Here is a 16,754-nt window from a genome sequence, read left to right as displayed (position 1 = left end):
TTTCCAGACTTGTAGCCTTTCTCCCATGACACCACCTGGATCAAGACGGCATCCTTCACCTAGATGGGATAACAACACAGCGGCATTGCATTTGTCTCAATTTAAGTACATGTACAGCTAGTTCAGTAACCAGTCACTTTTTTATTTGAAAGCTCCATTAAATTCAATGTTTAACCGTTGCCATGGTAACTAATTGCCAATGATGGCAGTTCTAATTATTATTACTTTATTTATTTATGTTTTGCCAAAACAAATTTGCTTCTATTAATGTTCTGTTGTTATAATATACAAATGTTAACTATACTAACCTCTATGGTAACAATCTGACTTTTTGGCCTTTATTCTAAGGGCTCAGGTCATAAATATTACACAGATGACATTTTCCAGCATGCTATGCAGCAGTAATTGACTTGTTGTGCAGTTTCGGCAGCTTTGACTGTGGGATGAATTATGGAGTAGGGTTTGAGGATTCTGTTACAACGGTCAGCCAATAAAATATGACTACAGGGGATTGGACAGTCCACCAAGTTTTACTCTTCAGTAAAATGAGTTAGTTCTAAACTAAAACAGAACAGCTGACGAAATACATATTTAAGTACCTTAACAACAAGTTATCAACTCCCTTTAATGGTGGCACTTGAGACCCTTGCAGTCATGTTCTTGAGCCCATTTGTTCCAGCTGTGATGTGTCTTTTGTACTGATTAAAAAGATGGATTCGCTAAAAGGAATGACTCATTAATTTGGTCCTGCATAGCACCAGAAAGGCCAGATCAACTTCTCTACTAATGAGATGGACCAAATTCAAATATGTGCTCAGTTTCTTGTCCTCTAAACATGAACAAAATGTAATTAGACTTAAAACGTTGATATAATTCAAATGGTACAACTGTTTACAATCTGAATAACAAAGCAATCATAGGGGTGCCAGGTGTCTTTAAAGGCTGATAGTAAATATGATAGTGCAGCATTCATTTATGTGCATTTGCTGCATAAAAAAGCCTCTTATGCAGTGACATTTTGTTGCAATTAACTATAAATTTTACAGGAGCTCTTTAATTGGAGCAAGTCAAGCAGTAGATGCACCACCTTCTGACAGCATTTAGATGCAAACACATTTTAAATGGCAAAGCCCTCCATTCTCTGGGTTAACAATTTAGTAGTGTGGGATGGATTATAAAATGAAAACAAAAGTTCCATTAAAACAGTCCGGTAAAAGAGGAGGTCTTATTAGTTCGTTTTGTAGGATTTCAAACTGCATGACCCAGTAGCACAAGTAGATGATGAAGTGGAGGATTGTTTAAAAGGCTTTACATTTCTTAGATATATAAAGCTAGTTAAATGACAAATACACAAACCTCCCTTTTTAATGAGTCTTTTCGTCACTGGCTAATCTTTGCACCTCCTCATGTTTAAATCAATAGTCTCAGTGAAAATAAAAATCCTGCTTTCTGTCTGAAACTTCAGGCACAGGGTAATTTATGTTTTCAAACCATCTCAGCCAAACCAGAGAAACAGATGAAGGGGAACCAAGAAATACATCTTCAAATTATAAAGCTCAAAAAACCCCAAAAGGGTTTTCTCTGGACTAAAAAGAAAAGTAGCAATGGCTGGTTTAGGGGTACACATAAGAAAAATAATAATCTCAAAAGGCTGAGTTGTAAAGATGGTTGACTCACAGATCAGATGGGTAAAAACCACAGGGCTTGCAAATTAAAGGAGTGTGGAGATTCTGTTATGACATCCCCCTTTAAAAAGCTGTTAAACAGCATCCACTGTGCTTGTGCTGTTTGTGTGTAAAGAACAAAGAGAACAAAGAAGCATCAGAAAGTATTGGGCATGCCTCTCACCGGCTGTCTTGTGTGTTAAGCATGGAAAACACAGATTTTCTGTTCTGCACACATGTTAGCCTGCTATGGCGTGACAACCAGCTGTGCAGTACAAGTTTGACACATGAGTTTAAGGTTTTAAGCAGGTTCTCTGCCATGTGATCATATAATTGGCTATCCTACTATTAAACACTTTGTCAGAGTTAAATTATCCAGTTCTCCTATTTGTTTCATTGAGCATCCTTCGCTGTGATCTAGCTCTAAGTGGCAAACTGCGGTTGAGTCACTTAAGCTATCGTTTTGAGTTTGCCAATCCAGACTCAATGAAACTGTTTGCTAATGCAATTGTAATGCATGTTCTTTTTTTATGAAGCAGATGTGAAAGATTAGAGATCACATATTTCTATTTGAATAAACAAGACTTTTTGTCTGCTACTAATTGAGATCATTATCACTCCTGCTGTACCTTTAAAATGTTGACATTAGCATTTATGCAGCAGTGCTACCTCTGATCAATTTGAATCAATTATTATCATCATTAGGGATCAAGGTTTTCACTTTGCTTAGACTATAGTGAAATCAGCATTCAAGATGATGATCACAGGTTGATTAGGATGCACTAGGGTTGCGAGCAGGAGCTATATTTAAGGTTCAGGTAACATTTGCATGCAGGTGGTGGTGGGTCTTTTGTGAGGATGCAGGGTGCAAACAAAGTGATTAGCAAAGAGAGGCTTAGTTCACATGTAGAAAGAGCAAGGGGTTCTCTAGTATTATTAAGGCTAATGAAAGAAAAAGACGTGACGTGGATAAAGCAAAGGAGGAAGTAGAGTAAGAGAGAGTGCTACAGATTGATGAAGCTCTTCAGGGCTCGAGGGTACTTTCTCTCTATGGTGTGACTAATAAAAATTTTAGGTCATACCAGTGCGCCCAGCTGTTAGGGGTATAATATATATAATGAATCCCCTTCTTACCCTTTGAGGGCAGTGTGTCACCAAGTTTTGCAGAGGCCTGGGAGCTTAAGGGTCCTGTACAGTATCTTTGCTGTTCCCAACACTGCACTTTTCTGGACTGAGATGTCTAAAGTCTTTACATAGATCTGCTGTAGCCACTCCTCTACTTTGGGAGTTACTGCCAGAGTGCGCCAATTACTATAGGCACTACTGTCACTTCACCTTTCAAGCTATCTCCAGTTCTTCCCTGACTCCCTGGTATTTCTCCACTTACTCATGTTCCTTCCTTCTGATGTTGCCACATCCAGTACAGCAGCTGTCCTCTGTTCTTTTTCACCACTACAACAGCTATGCATTAAGTCCATATCATGGTCAAAACCAGTCAGGGTTAGAGTTAGTAGATATAGTAAAAGGCATAACCCCACCTCTGATTGGTCATTTCCAGAGTTTCCTGTATGTATATGGGCTCCATTTGCAAATGTTGCAGTCAGAGTGGCAGTGGGTACTGGTAGCTAGCCATATCTAGTAAACAGAGTGGATGAGGCCTCAGGAAATGAGAGCAGAATAAAAGAAACAATGACAACCTTATTGTAAAAATTGTTCTAATCTGTACAACAATTTAAGAAGACTCTGTCCCACTTAACATGTTTGTTGTGCATCTGTGTGTACTCACAACAATGGCACTTTGATTAAATATGATTGTAATCAGTCAGAGGAGATCCCCTGAAAGCCCCACGGTCCAGTCCAGAGACAGACAGCCGCACTCCAGCTGCAGCAAGCAATCTATTGTGGTTCTCATTTTTCAGCCAGCTGATTGTTGTAAGATACAGGTTATTCCACAAAACTGGTAGGTACTGCAAGATCCCAAACATGGACCGAACAGCACTGAGCACAATCCCATTTTTGATATACAAACTACAGAGAAAACATGCCACTCCGCGAGCCAAGACACAAGTTTACGTGAATGTGATTGCATTAGAGCATTAGTAAAAGGAATAGAGGGACTATCTATTACCCACAAAACAGTTTGAGGTGTAAGCTTGATGACAGACAACAGAACTCCACATACAGTCATTAGATTCAAATATTTTCAATGAAACCCTGTTTTCCTCCCTCAAATTAATATTCTTCTTGAATAAAAAAAAACAAATGGATCTAGGTGAGAGAGAAAAACATTCATAATATAAAATAAATATTTTGCTGTGCAATAGTATTATATTTGGTGACATTTGTGTTTTTGACAGCACAAACAAAAACGAGACAGAGGATGAAGTGGCTGTCAATGCAGTTTGAGGGTCTGGAAAATGTAGTTGTTTGATATAATAACTGCTGTATTTTCTTTATTTAATTGTAAATAAATAATTCATACATTTATTTTTATGCGAATTTTAGTGCAAGGAGAGAAGACACTAGAAAAAGAGGGAGAAAAAACACAGATTCAGATTCAAAAGAAGCAACAAAAATAATTGGAATGCTCATGATTAAATCACAACCCAACTTTTTGGTTTGTTTAGTAAATTATTTGGAAACTTTGCAGTAGCGCAGTCAACCTCTGATTGGAAGATCGCAGGTTCAGATCCACCCATGTGCTGAAGTGTCCTTGGTCAAGACACTGAACCCCACATTGCTCCTAGTAGTTCTAGGTTGACGCCAGTGTTTGGCAATGGAGCCACTATCAGTGTAAATGTACAGTATGTGTGCACCCAAAAGCGTTTTGGGCTTTCTAAGAAGGTAGTAAAGTGCTTTATCAGTTAACGCCATTTACCATAAGTAGCAGTTCTTACTTTGACCTGCTTTACAATGTGATCAGGACCAAGGTTGCAGCATCCTTGCTTGGATCAGGGTAGACATCTGGACCGAAACAGGGAAGAAGAAGCGTGTGTTTAAATGTGGTGTTTAGTTTCATTATGAGATCTTACTATTTGTTCTTCTAGAGAAGAATCGGGACTAACACGCAGAAACTAAGCCCTCCAGAGCAGTGAAGCAGCAGATGGTGTCAACTGATAGCAGTGTGGGAAGGGCTGAGGGGTACCTGTTCTTGAAGAAAAGGAAGTGAAAAAATGGAGGTCCAGCTTGGGGTTCAGGTCAACAAATGGGTTAGCAACTTGAAAGCTTGCAATGAGCACTTTAACAAAAAAGTAATAAACTTGCACACGTGGAGGAAATGCTGTTTTATGTTAGGTTTGTGTATTTACAAGTCAAAAAAAATGGTTCGACTGTTTTCTTGGACTCAGATACAGTAAAGCTCATAATGTATTCTATCAATGTATAATCAATTTTCTATACTTGCTTAAGGTTCTGGGTTCTGGGGTTCCTGGAGCCTACCCAGCTATCGTCAGGCAAAGGTGGAGTAGACCCTAGACAGTCTATTTGCCAGTCTATCGCAGGGCCTTATAACATAATGCACTACGTTTATTGTAAAGACTGTGTGTAGACGATGGCTGGCTGTAGTGCATTTCTGACAGCTTCTAATACAGTTTGAGTTGAAACACTGAAAAAGCCCAATGCATCTATAAAACACATTTCCTGCTGCGATAAATGCACCACCCAAGTGTCCCCTCTCCCTCTCAACGGCCAGCAGCAAATGGACAGCAATTTAAGAACAAAAAAGTGACCCTGTAAAACTGCAAAGTTAAATGGAATGTGGCTGAAAATGTGGCTGCTCCTAACATTTGTGCTGGTGCATCTAAAAATAAAAAAGTAAGGCAGACTGGTGTAACAAGTGCAAAAACTTAGTCTAGACCCCTCTAACATGATCGTAGGCCTTATAATCAAAATGTTAGATGGACTTTTCTCCTCTGCAAACACAAGCAAGTATAAACACAGCTTGGTTAAATGATTTATTTTAATTATTCCAGATAAATACAGAAAACCACACACGCAAATCTCAGTACTGATATTTTGGCAGCAAATGCTGTGTTTACAAGTGGATTTCAAGCAAGGTCTCTGTGATTAAAAATGCTTTAAAGCATTCCTGACACTCTATTACCCAGCATGCCCTGCGTAAGGTGGGATTGCACATATTGATTTCACACCTCATTAGACTCCCTCTCTAACAATTTTATGTTTTTTTCCTGGTTCTACAGGCTTCAGCGTGGTTAAGTCAAGGCTAAGTCTGGGAGGAGAAGCTGGACATGTAACAAATGTGCACATTATTGTAGGAAACATCAACAAGTAAAGTTTTGTAAACTTCTCACCCAGTTTTCAGTACAAGTTCAAAATGAAAAACAGCTGCTGGTAAAGCAAAAGCATAATTCCATAATACACTGTCAGTACAAAATGTATTCTCCTCTGTTTAAACTTAGACTTCAAAACTGATAGTAGCATAGTATTAGTACCAAAGAAAGGTGAGAATATGCATAACACAAAAGATGAACATGTTTTTCGCATTGCAGGACACAGGATTATAAGCGCACAGTCAATGAATGGTTTATTTTTGAACGTATGTCATGTAAAAGGCGCACCAAACTATAGGGTGCATTAAAGTCCCACTCCAATCATCTTTTGGTCTACTGAAAAAGCCTTCCTGGTGCCCTTTTATTTACATTTATGGAGTTACTAGGCAAAATAAAAAAAACCTGAGTCATTGTCTAGGACATAGTTTCTGCAAAGCGGCAGTAGTTCATCAGAAATTTGCCTCAGAGTTGTGGGCAGGACCATTGGCGTGAAGTCCACACGTTACATAACTTAGAGTATTCACAATAACAATCAACCTTGTCAACCTTGATTCAACATTTAGATAGAGCACCTCTCAAAATCACATTGGTGAACACAACCAGAATTAGTCCACCTAAAAAGGCATTCTGAATTATAAGGTGAACTTATAAATCACAAAACTCTATTTTCAGGCCATTGAAAAGAAGGTGCACGAAATTTATGTCATGCTGTTGTTTAGAGAATATTTGCTAACCATTTTTGTAGATTTTTTTTTTTTACTTTTTCAAAGTTTCAACCAGGGGAGAAAACTCTCTATGACAGTGACTTCATGACAACGGCTATAAATTCCTGGGGAGAATCAAAATTATTTGTTCACGAAAATGTCTCACCAAAGTACCAAAGTGAAGCAGGTAGGGAAAAAAAAATGTTGACACGTAGAAGACCTGTGTGTTTAAGCCTGCCAGAAAGACAAAAGCAAGAAGATACTTTTCCAACTTGGGTAATTCAGTTAAGTAGCTTAGAAGGCTGGTTATTGAAAGAAGATGGATCCACCTGTGATGGTGGCTAAATTATAACCTAGATTTAACTAGAAGTTTTATTGAGATCATAACTCAGATGTGGAGCAGCACTGTGTTTTATTGTTCATCTGTGTTGATGATTTGTGTGCGTTTGTGTACTTTTTCTCAACTATAAAATCCTCTTAAATGGAAAAAGGAATTGTAAATGTACGTTTTTTTTTCCTATTATGTGAATTATAATAGACTTTGTCTAAGTGTTGGATGGTAGACACCAAGTTGCAGACTTAGGATTTTCTGTTATTGTTCTTTTTGCAAAATAAAATTTTATAATTATCTGTTTCAAGTATAATGTTACAGAAGATCCAATGTACGTTGAAGATGGCACAAAAAAACAACACAATTTCTGTTTTAACATCATTAACAAAGCTTTAGGTCACTTTTGATAAGAATATGCATAAGCACAGTGAGATCAGGAACAGACTTGAAAATCCCCAACAATTTCTTCCCCCCAAAAAAAAAGCTATAGCCAGCCAGACTTTTAAGGATGAGTGCAACAAGGATTTTTTGCTCTTTACTTGTTATTTTTAAATCCTGCATCACTTTGTCTCCATCTATAATTTGTATTTGTGATGCATCAAAAAGGCCAATTTGAAATCAACCAGGAAGTACCAAATGTTGCAGTTCCTTAAAAGACTACTGTAGCCTGGTTTTAACCATTGATTGTTGACTGAAAATGTATATTTAACACAAATCAGTGGAAAATAAAGTTGACTTAATTTACCTTTTTCTATTTGATCAAAATTATGACAGGCGAGGCTGTGCCTCACTTGCCTCACCTGACCGCACGTCACTGAACCCCTGGCTGCTGTAGGAAGTTTTTGAGTAAATTAAAATGTCAGTGGCATTAACAGAGATTAATAGTCAATGCATATATTTAGAAAATAAGGATGTTATTTATTAACCTTTTATGGTTTGTGAAGAGGTGCTTGAGAGAAATCTGACTAATTGGACCGAATCTGGCCTTTCCCGCCCGTTTCTTCATTTTCTCCTTTCCTTTTTTTCATCCCCACAGTCTTTCTCTGACCTGAAGCATGGCACATGCAGTTTCATGTAGACTGGCAGCTGCCAGCTATGATGATGGTGATGGAGACAGCAGAGTCAGTTTGCAGGCTGGAAAATGTTGACTAAAGGGAACACACTGAAAGGGGGCATAATTAAGCTGTACAGCAACACATAACATGTACAATAATGGTGCCAAAGTGCAAAACAGCCTTTGGGCTGACTAATAACGCTTCCCAAACCACAGTACCAAAGTGAAGCAGGTGAAATACATGTTTTTATTTTTGCACAAGTCACCCACAAATGCTCTTCGTGAGCATTTAAAGGGTAAGGGAACAAGGCTACAGGGACATACCTCCTACTCACATTCGCCTGAAAGCCACAAGTCTCAGCAACACTAGGTTTGGAACATTAAAACTGCATCTGGCATTTGAGAGTCAATCATGTGTGCTAAAGATTGCACCAAAAAAAAATAAAAAATAAAAAAAACATTAGAAGGCTGAATATCACATCCAGTGCTGCTCTAGAACTGACTAAATGAATGAATGACTCAGAAGGAAACTGCTGGAAAACTGTTTCACTGCATATCATAGATAGACTTGGCTTGGGGGTGCAATAAAAATGTTAGTGTCTGTGTGAGCACGCGTGTGTACAACACATTTGTGTCTCTTCCCCGATGAGCCTGTTTACTGGCAGAACGGAGACAATCTCTTTCTTTCTACCTAACAAACAACCCTCTCTTGGAGTATGGCACATTTGTCCAAATGATTGGCACAGTTTTACACTTTCAGAGCATGGCAGCCTTTTACAGAACCACAGGGAAAGCACAGGCACAGTACAGAAAATACATATGTGCAATTACACACACATTATACAGCCATTGAGTGCCTGCCAGCCAAGTGATCTGCTTCCACATTGGCAAAGAGAACAGGACAAATGCTGAAGGACACTGAGGATAAACGTTAAGTGGAAGTAGCACCAAACTCAGTTTTGGGCTAAAACCGCTGGCAATGATGCTAGCAGATCGGTGATTATTAATTTTGGTGTCTGCAAGTTTTTCTTTTTTTACTTTTTAAGACTATAGACCAAAGAAAACTGACACAAAGAGATAGCAATTTTAGTACAATCTCTGCTAATGTTAAACGGAGGGAAGCATATACAATATGGACATTTAAAAAGCAAAAGACCAGTAAAACTTAGTAAAGGGGCATTACTGAAAGACTGTTTTAAAAATAAAGTAAAAATCAAGCCACCCTGGAGGACGACCAGCAGTTTAAAGGGCAGAATGCATTACCCCTGTGCCAAAGACCTTGTTTTATTCAAATACACAAACAGCTTAGACACGTAGCACTTAACAACTCAAGAAGTTCATGAATACTAATATAATAATAATAATATAACTCATATTTAATGTATTCGATGTAAGATGAATCTACTATAATCACACACTATTTTTTATTTTCGGTAAATGTTTGTCTCCCCATGCAAATCTGCTAATGAATCAGTCCAACAGTTCAATGTCTTTAATAAAAAAAGAAAAAAGCATATATTGGATCCATAATGCATTTATTCAGCCATGAAACTGCCATTACAACTCCAGCTTTCTTTTACTGCATTCTTTACAAGAACTGTAATCCATAAAATGCAAAAGCTGTGCCAAAATGTATAAATTATGCATTATGACATATATAATAGATTGCATTTCAGTGATTTATACTGTATATAACACATTAAATGGTGCCTGCGAGTATTATTAAATTTGTGAATTTAATTGCTGATTGAAAAATGAGATTAGAATGAAAACAATCTGAGCTCTCCAAAGCAGTAATATAAGTATGGAATCTGGTAATTACAATGAAAATCTGATAGATGGATTTTTTTTTACATCATATCTTAAAGAAAACAGCAAGGGAAGAAAATTAATGAAAGGAGCGCTGGGCTTTAAGAAGATGTATAAACTATGGAACCCCCTGCATGCCTTTTTCATGACTTATGAGTCAGTAAGTCACCCATTGGCCCCTGTTATTGTCTTTTTTTAGTGCATTTCATAAAACTACAGTCTAAAAATAATAAAATGTTATGCACAGACAGATGGCAAGATTTTAAAATGAGGTGCTGTTGAATACAAAAAAAAAAGACTGAATTTAGGAGTGTTTCTTCTCAAATAATTAACAAACTGCTGGGAGTTTAAGGCAATAAGTACTACTGACTTAATAAAGTACAAATCAGGAAAAGACACTATTGTAAAAAACAGAGAGCAGTACAGCAAGACAGAGCTCAATTGTAAGGGCTTGTTCCAAAAGCAAAGCAGGACATGAGCTCCAGCTAAGTTAAAATTTGCAGAATACTGACGGATTGTGGCGCTAACAGCAAATTGGTCTCTGAGGAGCTCTCCTCAGGCAGGTTGAGACGTGATGCAACATAGTGTAAAATTCCCCAAAAACTCTAATAGCTCCACTTGTAGCAGCGTAAAAGTTGTTTAAACTAAAAAAAAAAAAAGGAAAAAATTAACAAGGCAGATAACCTGCTGAACCGCATCAGGGGATGTGGGGGCTTTGTCTAAAGATTTCCCATGAGGTTGCATTATTGGGCATTCTGTTCAAAAAATTGCCCTTTTAAATAAAAATTAAGAACATTAAACCATAGATGTATCTTTCATTTTATTAGTATAAAAATATTTAAAAAAAAATAAAATAAATAATAACGAAATGTATTGTTGGTTTATTTTCCCTTCTAGACACTGAAAACACTTTGCTGCGTTTAAAAAATCTGCTTATTTTCTTTATTTAATATGAGACAACTAAATCAATTCAAAGGCAACATATTTAGTTAAATGGTAATTATTTGGGCCAAAATGGACTAAAGATGGATAACTTCAACTGTACTGCACACAATTAAAAGACCTTAGACATAAGTACAAACCTATTAGTGCACTAGAACTATATAGGAAACTTGTTTTAGGGTTGGTTTCTTTTCCTTCACAGTAGTTTTATTTTATTGAGTTGACTATTGTAAAATTGTCAGCATATGCTCTTGTAATCCCTCCTAATATTAAGGTTTTGAAAAATGTATGTTGAAACATGAAACTCTATGGCAACTTTATGAGGATTCTGATTCATACATTTGTGGGTTTTTTTTTACTCACATCTCAATCTAATCATATGATTGGAAATTGGGTTGATCGCATAGTTTCAGGTTTGATCGGAATCAGATTATGTATCCCAAACAGGGATTGGATATATATTTTACTCTCATTCTTATGATTAGCGCTATATATTTCAAGTTTACTATTACAGGTAAATACTCTAATAGAAATCTGCATAATATGAATGGATCACAACATTGTGTTGCAGAATATCACAGCAGAATAGTTTGAGCAGAAGGCACCAGTTCAGTAAAGTTAACAAAATATAGAAAGATTCAGAAAACTAGGCTAAATAACTCTTTTAATAAATGTTTTAAAGTGGCAGTAAGTTTTTCTTTCATTTTGTCTTAAGTCAAACAACGACCTAAAACGACATCAAAATAAAAAATAAAAAGTTTTTTTTTTTCTTTTTTTAATGAGAATTACTGTCTCCGTGCTGCCGACAGAGAGACTGCAGTGAGACGGCTGCCAAGGGACCGTCTACAAGGTGCATTTCCGGGAAAAGTGTTTATAAAGAGAAATCCTTAATCTCTTAAAAACAACTGAAAGAATAAATGGTTACATTAATACGAGCTGTTCATGAAAACTCATCATTATATTCATGCTACAAGGATTTTGTAATAACGCCATTTTCAACTGAGAAATAAATCACATATGATCAAAATTGTTCAATAGTTCTGAAGATACTAACACTACAGTCTCCAAACTTTCTCACACTAATCATCACCTACTTTACTAGTTATTAGTTAAATATTTTAGGAGCTGTTTTACCTTCTTTGAGGTGTGAATATGCAATCTATTAATTACAGATATACTACAAATCTTGAAAAAAAAGTAAGGCTTTTATAGATTATTCTGAGAAAAGACCAACACTTTTCACCAAAGCTTCATCACAAATCACCTAAATTCAAACCTCACAGATTGACAAATTAAAAAGAAGCTTTTGACTGATGTTGTAGTAACGGACTTGTGCTTCCTTTTTGATATGGAATGTCCATCTTTTAATTACCTCTCTGTAGGTCACAGCACTTTGAAATACAATGAGTTTACCAACATGAATCCAGTGCACATCAGTTTTACTTAAACCGCTAGTAACACAATTACGCATGTACACAGGAGTAGACAGATGGTGCCGAGTGAACTCCAAGCCATGCATGCATTGCTCACAGGTGCACATCCTTAAAGGAGCAGCACGGCGAGGGACGTGCATGTGATGTGTGATGATGCGGCGCACTGGGAGCAGAACTGCAAGGTTACTGGAGCAATATGTATCCAGGGAACAAACTCTTAAAAAAGCAAACACACCTAAACAGAAAATGTCAGCAAAAGCAGGGAAAGAGCATCAATTCCATCTGTTATCTTCTTTTGATGCTGTTTAGCTCTCACATTTTTAATTGTATAGTGATTAAATTACAAATGAAGCCTCAGAAAAGCACAATCACATGTTTGATATGAAGGCATGTAAATAAAGTTTAGACAATGCCAATACTTTCGTTATCAAGTTTTTAAAACTAACGACTGCCATATAAATAAGATATTTAACAGCAGTGGTCCTCAACCTTTTCTGCACCACAAATCAGTATTATGTTGTACAAAATCTAGATGGACCAGCCTTTACGAGGCTAAAGTTGGCATCTATTTATTAAGCATTTCTTGATGTAAAGGTTTGGGGAAGTCTACTTGTCACATTAAAATGATCCTGCATGATATCTAGTGTAAAAATAGTTTGAAACATTCTGTAGATATTTTAAAGAAGATGAAGATTCAATAAAACAAAGTTTTTAATTCCTGAAAATTAATTGAAGGGTAAATTACTTCTTTTTTTTAATACAAATCCATCTTAGTCCAAGTTCTCTGGCTTCAGCCTCATCCCACTTTCAAAGTGTGGTGGATAAACACAACTATGTAAAATGATATGCCATAAAACAAATGTAACAATAAAAATGAATCCACCATTTTTCCAACTTTATTAGCAGCATCCTCATAAAATTAGTCAGTTGCCACATATTTGGGCTTGGTGCATGGAAACTACTATTGCAATAAATCCAAGTTTTGAATAAAAACTGTTAAATGCAGCTTTCTTTTTCTTTGATGTTAAGAGCTCTTCTGTTTCCGCATTGGCTCTTTTCTGCACAAAATAAGCATTCAAATATCTTTAGTTTTTAAAACTTTGCAAGCTTGTGGGTTTAAATTTAGATGTAATGTTTCAGGCCAGGGATGCCGTTTTTACCCTCGGGATGCCTGTTGATGCAAATTTGCATCAAACTACTTCACCTCCAAAATTACCTTGATTTAGCACAGAGGTGGGCACTGAGGGCCGCAGTCCTGCATGTTTTCCAGCATACCCTGCTCTGGCATGTTTTAATTGGCTGGACACACCTGAACCAGGTAATCAGCCATGAGTAGGGCAAGATTATTGGCTGGACACACCTGAACCAGGTAATCAGCCATGAGTGGGGCAAGACTATCTGGAAATCATGCAGACACACCGGCCCTCGAGGCCTGGAATTGCCCACCCCTGATTTAGCATCTACATTAAGGAAATGTGTTCACCTTTTGGCATAACCCTTCAGGGATCGCCAAAGCGAATCAGCTTTCACTGATGCATACAGGTAATCTGGCAAAGAATTTTAGGCCAGATGCCCTTCCTGACACAACCCTAAATTTTATCTTGGCTGGGAAACAGCTGGAGGGACTACGTCTCTCAGCTGGCCTGGAAACATCTCGAGGTCCTCCCAGTGGAGCTGGAGGAAGTGTCCGGGGAGAGGGAAGACTGGGCATCTTTGCTTAGACTGCTGCCCCCGCGACCCAGTCTGGATGAAGATGGATGGATGGGGACAGGCACAGGGGGACAGACTTTGGCCCCCTTGTGTCTACATATTAGGCAGCAGCGCAAAAGGTCTTGCCCAAAAACCCACACTGGATGAAGGTCATTGCACCCCCTGAGAAACAAACCCAGGTCTCCCATGTGCCAGTCCAACAGGCAGCTAACTGAGCCATCCAGCCACTTATCTACATAAAAGCAAATATGCAAGTGAATTTTTTTTTCATATGAGGAAAACATTTGTGTTTGAGACATGAGACTGAGGCGAGCGACTTGACATGCATCAAGGGTAAGTCTTAGAAAAATGTGGGGGAGAGAATCTGGTAGTTTTCCAAAAGAATATGCAGTATACAGACTCAGATATTAATAATCCAAGTTATGTATGAATAAGTTACCAAGTGACCAACAGAGCAGTACCAGTTTATGGCCCGATGGTCAGGAACCCCTGCTTCACAGGACACATTTTTACAGTTTTTTACAGGTCAATGCAGGTGCCAAAGCAGTGCCAAAAAAAAGGAAATAGGAAACATATACCTACAACTAAATTGATACATTTATCCTTTACTCCAGGCGAACATTATAACCTGAAGACATTTGAACAGGGAAAGAAAAGTCTGGTTTGACCAAAGAACATGGACCAAGATTGACAGCAGCATTAAGCTATACAATTCTTATTTCAGGATTGACTTTAGAAAATTATCAAATTAAAAATAATATAAATATGTAAGGTGAAATGTCACTGTAAAGGTTGAATAAACTGGCTGAGCAGCATGCTGCCTCTTAAAGCAGGAGTGATGCAGACCCACTGACAGGGTAAAAATATATCAGTATATTCTCGCAGTAACAGCAGGCTTCATATCCCATGTGCCTCCGTAAGATAGCCCTTCATACCGGATTGCTTTCTGATGACTGTATTAATTTTAAATTTTCTAAAGCGTTTTTCTATCATGGGAAAAAGTTTTCAGATACTTCAAACATCAAAGGCAAATAAGACATCAGCCACAGCTGCATTTCTATGATGCTTTTCTACTTAAGCAAACTCTGCTACATTTACTCTCCTGAAGAGAGACAAAAATTGTGGGTTCAAATCTGATCTAGTGCATGGATAAACATGGCACGCCTCAGTGATTCAAGTAATGTGTAAGCACTCAGTGCCGTTTTTGGTCATGCAAAAAGCTGAAACGGATGCCATTGGTAATGGAAAAAGAACTTAAACTGCTGTGAGCACTTGCCCTTTACTCTGTAAGGGTAAGTGGACTATTTTGTGGCGTTAAATTAAGAAGGTCTTCAGAGTCAACGTAGATAGATAAAATGATAAATCTCTGGCTTATTGTGTGTGCTGATGAGCTAACTCAAATGAAGCAGGCTGGCACTACAGAGGAAGTTGAATGCCGCCGACTGAATTATTGGTTAGATTTTAAAATATATTCTTTTTAAATTGCAAAAGCAAGGCCAGCATGCATTATTTCTGCCTCTTTATTTATGCCTGAAACAACTATTAATTAAAAACAAAATGAAGGATGTACTGATTCATTTTTATGAGGAAACAACCAAACTCTGCTGAAACACTTTTGCCACCTCTTTTCTTCACTCTGAGGTTGGTTTCACATCATTAGCTTGGTGTGTGCATATTTATTTTGTTCCAGTTTTAGCAGATTGACACTTAACCTTGTATGCATTGCTATCACATTTGATACACACATTTTTAAGACCCCTATCTCATTAGCATAATAAAATTTTCCTTAAAACATCCATTGTGCATAACTTGGTGCATGTTCCCTGCCCTGTAGTACATCATCAATCCAGTAGGGGCAGTAGAAGGGCTTTTGCTGCTCATTTCAAAATGGCTCCTGCCATAAAATCTAAAAAACACTTTTGGAGGGAAAAGTTTTGCTAATTTTCTAATTATGGTGAAAATAACTAATCCATTGTTACTTATTTTTGTAAAAGAATACTTGCTGTGTTCAAAAGATGCTACATTATTTAATATTTATTATTTAAAATAGAGTTACACCAAAAAATGTATTGAATTTGAGACAGTAACAGGTGCATTTCTCCTGAACACTCATGTCAATACTTTTGCGTCTTAAACTAACATTGTAGCAAGCTAAAACGTACCAAATCACACAGCGTATCTTAATTGAGAATATCTTTATCTCATTAAAAATGATTTCAGAGCAGTTTTTTGTGGGTTTTATCATAGAGTTTAAAAAATATCTTAATTCCCCCCAAATTAAATTTTCTTTCAATTATTTGATATAGTGGACTTAACAGGGTTAAATAAGCATGTGCATCACATGCTTTGTACAATGAAGGGTTTTGGCATGATACTCATGAATGTGTGGGGAAAAAAGCTTAATTTTATGAAGGAACTTATTTTATTTTAATTTGATACATTTTTGTTTTCAAATTACACAAGGGCAGATTTAATGTCTTTACTTTCACTTTTAAATAATCCATGGATTAGACAAGGTACCACTATGGAGCAGCTGTTTCGCAGCATCAATGTACCGCAAAGTTTGGAGGTGAGAGTTTAATCACAAAGTTTATTCATAGCGACTGAGAAAGCTTTTCAGCAAGCAAACCCTATGCATATATTTTATTCCAAGAAGTAGGAGACATGCTGTCTTACGTCAAATGCACAATTCCATGTGAATTAATATAAAAATAAAATGTACAAGTATGACTTATTCAGATTAGTGATCTTCAGCTTTAGTTTAGTAAAGTAAAGTTTGTGGTGAGAGCTTATATCATGCTATCAAGCATGTCTCTTT

General features: G+C 37.2%; 1 protein-coding gene across 3 annotated transcripts in view; it reads right to left on the bottom strand.

Moving 5' to 3' along the window:
• Positions 1–16,754, bottom strand: part of LOC101161591 (catenin delta-2) — a 141,461-nt gene that overhangs the window by 87,917 nt on the left and 36,790 nt on the right. The window lies entirely within an intron of this gene.

The sequence above is a fragment of the Oryzias latipes genome, chromosome 20 (assembly GCF_002234675.1).
Source record: "Oryzias latipes chromosome 20, ASM223467v1".
NCBI classification, from domain to species: Eukaryota; Metazoa; Chordata; class Actinopteri; order Beloniformes; family Adrianichthyidae; genus Oryzias; species Oryzias latipes.
The sequence above is the reverse complement of the archived record's forward strand: the minus strand, read 5'-3'. Positions and strand labels throughout refer to the sequence as shown.